Raw genomic sequence first — 7,235 nt, 5'->3', positions numbered from 1 at the left:
CAAAGCCCCATCCAACGTGACTTTGCTTTATTCAATAATTCTAGAAGAGAAGGTCTACCTAGCCTCTTTTTCATTCTTCCTCTGAACACCTATGTAAGAACAATACATCAAAAGGAATGTGCAGACATTAAAAAAAAAGTGTGGAGTCCTAGAGCTCCTTTTATGCCCATTGGTTCTTACATGTAAACAATGTCAGGTCTCAGCAGACCAAGTGCAGTTTGCAGGGCTGGGAGCAGCTGGGGCCCTTCCTGTCAGCAGGCTCGTAAAGAAAAACCACCAGAGTGCCCCAGGCTGACATCACCTGCCTCCACTGGACCCCTCTGGCACTTAGTCCGTGTCTTCTGCCCACACTGACGCATCCTTGCCCTGGAAATCATGGGGCCTCTCATCCCAGCACTCAAAACAAGCGTCCGTGAGGGAATGGGCATGACATAACCAGGAAATGCAAAGGCAGCATAGAGGGAATCAGCAACACATGCCATGTCATTACCTGGGATGTTTCCGTTCATTAGGAGCTTGTAGGAAATTGTCACATATGCAGAGGATGCCTTTGGGCCCTGAGGCAGTGTGAGGCTGGTATAAAAGCCAGCCCAACTCTGTGCGCTCTCTACCACTTCTGTCACCTCCTTCTCCTTGGGAACCAGGTGAGTTGGAACACCCTTTCTCATCCACTTCCTCCTCTAAGATGGGGTCTAGCCTTCAAGGACATCTAAGTTAGTGGGAGAGAGCAGAGGAGAGACGGTCTGTCATGGAGGGAGGCTGACGCTGGGCTGAGGTAGATCTTTGGCTACACGCTAGGCAGGAGCATCTCTGGGCCTGGCTGCTACCTGAAGGACCCCGCTGGGCTCAGGCAAAGAAGCCCGTGTTCCCCCTGCACAGCCTCTACCTCCCCACCCAGCAGGTGCCTTGGCTTCCTTTTGGTGGGGTTGCAGGCTGTTCCTCATGTGTCCCTGTGCTCTGCTTCCTCCCTGCCCTCTCTCCCAGGTGCACCTCCAGCCCAGAGACATGTCCTGCTCCGACAAGTGCCAGCCCTGCCAGCCTTGCTGCCAGCCCTGCGGCCCGACCCCCCTGGCCAACAGCTGCAATGAGCCCTGTGTCAGGCAGTGCCAGGACTCCACCGTCGTCATCCAGCCCTCCCCCGTGGTGGTGACCCTGCCCGGCCCCATCCTCAGCTCCTTCCCGCAGAACACCGTTGTGGGCTCCTCCACCTCCGCTGCCGTTGGCAGCATCCTCAGCTGTGATGGAGTCCCCATCAACTCCGGGTGCTGTGACCTTTCCTGCATCACCAGCTGCTACTGTGGCAGCAGAAGGTGCCCCCCTTGCTAAGGCCACTGGTGAGAGCCCAGACAAGGAGCCCCGGGTACCCAGAAGATGATGCCGGACTGAACAACGGAGATCGTGGCCATTGCTTTGAGAGGGCCTGAGCATGCCCTGCACCTCCTGCAAAGGGTGTCAGCCCTTTGGAAGGGGTGAGCCTCGGCTCTCCCAAAACATGGCCGATGCCTCTCGTTTCCTTCCTCCACTCTCTCCTTTCCCTCCTTTTCCTTTGTTGTTTTCTGCTCCCCAGGCCATGAGGCCCACCAAAGCCAGCTTAGGGGGGACCTGCCTGCCCCTCTTCCTCTGTCGGGCAGCCAGAGGAGTACCCTGTGGGATCTCTCCCTTGATCATGGGGCACTGACTCTTGGCTGCCCACAGTGATCCTTTCACTGTGGCCTCCCCTCAGAGACATCTTGTTTCCCTCTTTGGACTCATTAAACTCTGCTGCATCCCAGCCTCTGGCTCTGTGTGGTCCTTTCCTCTCTGGATGCTCTCCAAAGCTGTCCAGGGAGAAAGGAGATATGCTGGGAGGGAACAAATGTGTGAGCAAGTGGACCCTTTCTCATTCCTAGAGGACTGGGAGGGCAGGACACACTGTCTGTGGGCCTCCTTGGGTCACTGTCCCTTGGAACTGAGAACATCACCTCTGGCTACTCCACAGCCAGTGACCATCAGCCCCTCCCTTGCCGCATCTCTGCCCAGAAATATTCCCCTTGGCCTCAGAGCGTGTCCTACAGATGGTGATCCCAACTTCTGCTGTCTTCATGGGACGACCCCAGTGCTGCAGGAGGTCCTGGGAGGTCAGCAGCCCCACAAGCACTCAAGGCGGTTCCTCTTGCTCTGGATGGAGCTGTGCTGGGGGAGAAGGCTCAGGCAGAAGATGGCCGTGAGGATGGAAGGAGGGGACGGTAGGAGAAATCACCTTGGCTAGAGCCCAGAGCCTCCTCCTCCTCCTCACCTTCCCACCCACCTCCAGAAGGAAGGGGCACGGCATGCATCCAAGGGCAGGGATAGCTAGGGCAAGTCCCCTGTTCTTCCGTCACACCCATACAGTGCCCTGTGCAGCCCAGCGGTTGGTTACACACATTTGCAGGGCTGAGGTGTCTTTGCAGAGTGCACATCCCCGACTCCCATCAGACTGAGCAGCTCCAGGACAAATAGGTTTTTCACATGGGCCTACAAGATGACACAGATGAGCTTATGACAGGTCCTCCCATGGTACTCTAGAGAGAGCACCGATCAGAAGAGCCCTCTTTGCAGCTCATGGCAAGTGCAATCCCATCCTGGGGGGCAGGGGAAGAACAGTTCCATGGCAGAAGCTCTCTCACCACCTTCTCCTTTTCCCTCAGGCCACTAACCCCAACCCCTCACAGAAAAAGGATCTTCGCCTGCAGGTCTCTGGGTGCATAAGGGAAATAGGGCTGCCAAGGGAGAACTGAGGGCCCTTTCCCCAGAGCTCAGCCTTGCACAGAAGGTCCTCCTGCCAGGATGCCAAGAGAGGAGAACTGTACTGTGCCCTTCCTCCTAGCTCCCTCCTCTCCTGAAGCCTACAGATCACGGGCAACAGCCTTTGGTGCTTGGACCTCAGAAATTTGGGACTACAAAGACAGCCGAGATCTTCTGCACTGACCTATCTGTGAGACATTGAAAGGGAATGGGCTGGAAAAGAGAGGCAATGAGGTCCTCCAGGGGCCACATTTCCTGCCAGGAGCCTGCTTCAGCATGGGCTCTGCACAGGCCACGGTTCCTGCAGGGGATAGCCACTTGGTCCGGTGTGGGATCCTCCGTGGGCTGCAGTGTGGCTATCTGCTCCACCGTGGTCTCTCCCACGGGCTGCCTGGGAATCTCTGCACCGTTGCCTGGAGCACCTCCTCCTCCTCCTCCTCCCCCCTCTTCTCTGGCCTTGGTGTTTGCAGGATTGTTTCTCAAACTTTTTTTTTTCTCCATTCCTCATTTCCTGTGCAGTGTTTTGCCCTTTTGCCCTTTCTCAAATATGTCTTCATGGAGGCACCACCAGCGTTGCTAACGGGCTCAGCGTTGGGCAGCAGCGAGTCCATTTTGGAGCCGGCTGGAACTGACTCCGTCAGACGTGGGGGTAGCCGCTGGAGTCTTCTCACAGAGGCCACCCCTGCAACCTTCTCCCCCAGCTACCAAAGCCTTGCCACGTAAGCCCAACAGAGTGGGTCCAACGGAGTATGAGGCACAATTGGATGAATACAAATTTCAACAGAAAAGAACCAGTGCAGGCTTCAGTAAGGGATGGATGTAACTTTGAATAACCTTAAGAAAAATGGTGTTATTGGTCATGCTTTAACATTTGGAAAGAAATGCTCTGAAAATACAGCCATCTAATGTCCTTGGTAGATCTTTCTGATGCCTTTATCAAGTGGAGCGGGTGGTGCTATTTGTGGGGGTTTCCTTATTTTTATTATCATCAGATCTTAACTGCTGTATTTTACATTCTCCCTGGGCCTCTTTGACCCCCCAGGGCCCTTTCCCAAAGGATTCTGCCTGGCAGGTCCCTGAGGGGACAAAAATCTGCCCTTATGGAGCGCAGGGTTGCATTTCTGCCTTCTGTTTTGCAGAGCCGCTGCGCACTCCAGACTTGAGAGCTATCCCAGCTTTTCTCCAAAACCCCTATAAGATCACAGGTGTGCAAGTGTGCACAGACTTTTCGGTTGTCCTGCTCGTGTTCTGGCTCAGGCTCTTCTCTTACGTATGTCTGGGGTCAAGCTGGAAAGGCAAGTCAGTCAGTGAGTGAGTCAAGGTCAGGATGAGGTCTCGTGACAGTAATCGGGGTTCAACAATGTCCAGCGATCACCAGGTGTGTTCCTAGAGATAAGGAAGGTCTCGGGTCAAGCTGGGAAGTCGCCCGCATGTCAGCGTCCAAACTGGGATCAGTGGGGTCCATGGCCAGATACAGGCCCAGCTGTGTCACAGCTGGCCCCTTGGTTGGGGCCAAGCAGTAGAACTTAAGCTTGAAAGACGCTCCCATGGGAAGGGGAAGTCGGCCCTGGCTGAAGCCTCCCAGCGGCACCATCTGGGAATGATCTCAGCAAGGTCAACAAAGGGAAGAGGGTAGCCCTCAGTTACACTACCTCTAAGCTGGATTGGACACAAGGCAGACTAGGATGGAGGATGCACTTAGGGCCCTTACAAAATACCTGCAGCCTCTGTCGCAAAGAGGGACTTTGCCTGACCTCCCTCATGAAACAGCAGCAGAGTTTGTGCGATTTGGCCCTGAATCACCTATCCCTGCCTTCCTAGACGCAGCTGCTGGGCACTCACGTTCAGTTTTTCATGGGGGACATGGAAATCCTGGTGCTTGAACACCAAAGGAGTCCTCAGCTGTTTGACTCTCCCTGTGCCACCCAGAGAGTCCGTCCTACATCTCACAGTAGAGCAACATCTGGACCCTGGACCCTTCAGTTCAATACCCATTTGGTGCGAGGTCCTAGCCCCGGCCTCACTCAGCACCAGGCTGAGTGGTGGCATTGGCATGGACATGAGGAGCCCGCGTCCCGTCCCAGGCACCAGCAACACTGCATCATAAGGGGATCGATTCAGGGACAACGGCCTGCATAGGCGGGCAGGCTTTCTTGGCCTTTCTCCCTGTACACAAAGCAAGAAATGGAGGGTGCAGGAGGCAGAGACTGCATCTCAGTTCTCTGGGCACCTCTCTGCCAGGTTGAAGCCACCACCATCCAGCTGTAGATTCCTTTCCAACTGCCGTTCCTGCTATGACCTGCACATGCCCTCATGATGAGGGTCACACAAGTACAGACTGACACACGTGTGCTCATGCATGCCTGCATGGAACCATGCAAAAATCTGTACGCTCGCATAAAGCCAGGAAAACATCAGCAACTGTGGACTCTGCTGAGGAGAACCTGGGGACCGCATGTGACATGACCTCTCACATGGGAGTCCTTGGGCAGCTGGACGAGAAGCATGAGAGCGGTGCCCATTTCCTGACGACTTTGCCACAAACGAGCCCACAGCAATGACCCAGGTGCACATCACCTGCCTGCACGGGACACCACTAGCACTTGAGCTGAGTCTTCTGCCTGCGCTGACGTGTTTCTGCCCTGGAAATCCTCGGGACTCTCATCCCGGCACTTACAGAAGCCTTCATATGGGAAAGCACGTGGCATAAGCCAGGAAATGAAAAGGCAGCGGTGCAGGAAACCAGGACACAGCCCATACCATTAGCTGGGATGTTTTGCATTTGACATGAGCTTGTCAGAAAATTACTGCTTCCACAAAGGGTGCCTCTGGGCCCGAGGCAGTGCAGGACTACTATAAAAGGCAGCCCAACTCTCTGCTCTCTCATCCACTTCTCTCGCCTCCTCCTCCTTGGGAATCAGGTGAGTGTGAAGCCTCTTCTCCTCTTCCTTCAAGATCAGGTCTTCCCTTGACGTGTGGCTCTGCTGATATGGGCTGTCCTAGCCCAGGGCTGGGAGCTGCTTCTCATAGGAGAGGGAAGGGGAGAGAAGGTCTTCCGCAGAGAGAGGCTGGGACTTAGTTGAGGTGGCTCCTGGGCTTTGAGCTGGGCAGCATATGCTGCGCCAGGAGGTGCCTTGGCTCCACTGTGGACGGGTGCAGTGCTGCTTCTCATGTGTCCCTGTGCTTTGCTTCCTCCCTGCCCTCTCTCCCAGGTGCACCTCCGGCCCAGAGACATGTCCTGCTCCGACAAGTGCCAGTCCCACCAGCCCTGCCAGCCTTGCTGCCAGCCCTGCTGCCCGACCCCCCTGGCCAACAGCTGCAATGAGCCCTGTGTCAGGCAGTGCCAGAACTCCACCGTCGTCATCGAGCCCTCCCCCGTGGTGGTGACCCTGCCCGGCCCCATCCTCAGCTCCTTCCCGCAGAACACCGTTGTGGGCTCCTCCACCTCCGCTGCTGTGGGCAGCATCCTCAGCTGTGATGGAGTCCCCATCAACTCTGGGTGCTGTGACCTCTCCTGCATTACCAGCTGCTACTGTTGCAACAGATGTCAACCCTGCTAAAGCTGCTGGCAATGTCCCTGGGCAAGAACCTCCCAAGACCTCAGAACATGGTGCTGGACAGGAGACAGAGCTTCGGGGCATTGTATTTAGAGCTTCGGGCCATTGCTTCGTTCTTCCACTCTCCTCTCTCTCTCTCTCTCTCTCTCTTTCCTTTGCTGTCACCACCTCCCAATGCCAGCCTAGCGGGGACCTGTGGGCCTCCCTCCCTCTGCAGGGCAGGCAGGTGGACACCCAGACAGAGCTCCACCGCATCTTAGTGGCTGCCCCGGGTGCTCCCTGTGAGCCACCTCCTTTTCTTCTTTAGACTCATTAAAGTTGTGCTGCATTCAAGCCTGGGCCTCTGAGTCCTCCTTCCTTCTGCGGCAACTCTTCCAGTCCGGTCAGGGAAAAAGGTGGAGGAAGGGGAGGGTGGGACTCCCTGCAGTGGATTTTGTTTTGTGCCCTTTCCCTTGGAGCTGAGGAAGACATCCCTGGCTGCTCCACAGCCAGTGGCCATCAGTGAGAGGATGGCTCCAAAGCCTGGCAGCAGTGGGGATGGGGTTGCAATAGTGCCTGGGGACAGCCCACAGCCTCATCCCCTGCCTTCCCCTCCCCTCCATTACCTGATCTAGGGTCCGTGGCCAGCACACATGGGCACAAGCAGATGAGTTAGGTACCTCACAGGCAGATGAGATAGGTACCTCATGCAGTCCTTCAGCACCTGGCAGGGCCCAGCTGCTCTCCACATATGCCAGCAGCAGGCACCAACCCAACCATAGCACGAAGGCTGGGCATGACCTGGCACCTACACAGCTTCCCTGGCTCCCCACATGCTCTGAGGCAGGGCCAGCCCAAGCTCTGCTCACACCACCACTGCTCCTCACATGCAGGCCAGGGCCTTCCCAGCACTGCAGTCTTTGCTATTCCCTGCCT

General features: G+C 56.0%; 2 pseudogenes; both read left to right on the top strand.

Moving 5' to 3' along the window:
- Positions 1 to 602: 602 nt before the first annotated feature.
- LOC143169392 (feather keratin Cos2-3 pseudogene) lies at positions 603 to 1,326 on the top strand (annotated as a pseudogene).
- Positions 1,327 to 5,550: 4,224 nt separating this feature from the next.
- Positions 5,551 to 6,323, top strand: LOC143169496 (feather keratin Cos2-3-like; annotated as a pseudogene).
- Positions 6,324 to 7,235: the final 912 nt, after the last annotated feature.

Source organism: Aptenodytes patagonicus, chromosome 20, assembly GCF_965638725.1.
Source record: "Aptenodytes patagonicus chromosome 20, bAptPat1.pri.cur, whole genome shotgun sequence".
Classification (NCBI taxonomy): domain Eukaryota; kingdom Metazoa; phylum Chordata; class Aves; order Sphenisciformes; family Spheniscidae; genus Aptenodytes; species Aptenodytes patagonicus.
This window is presented reverse-complemented; position numbering and strand designations above follow the sequence as displayed.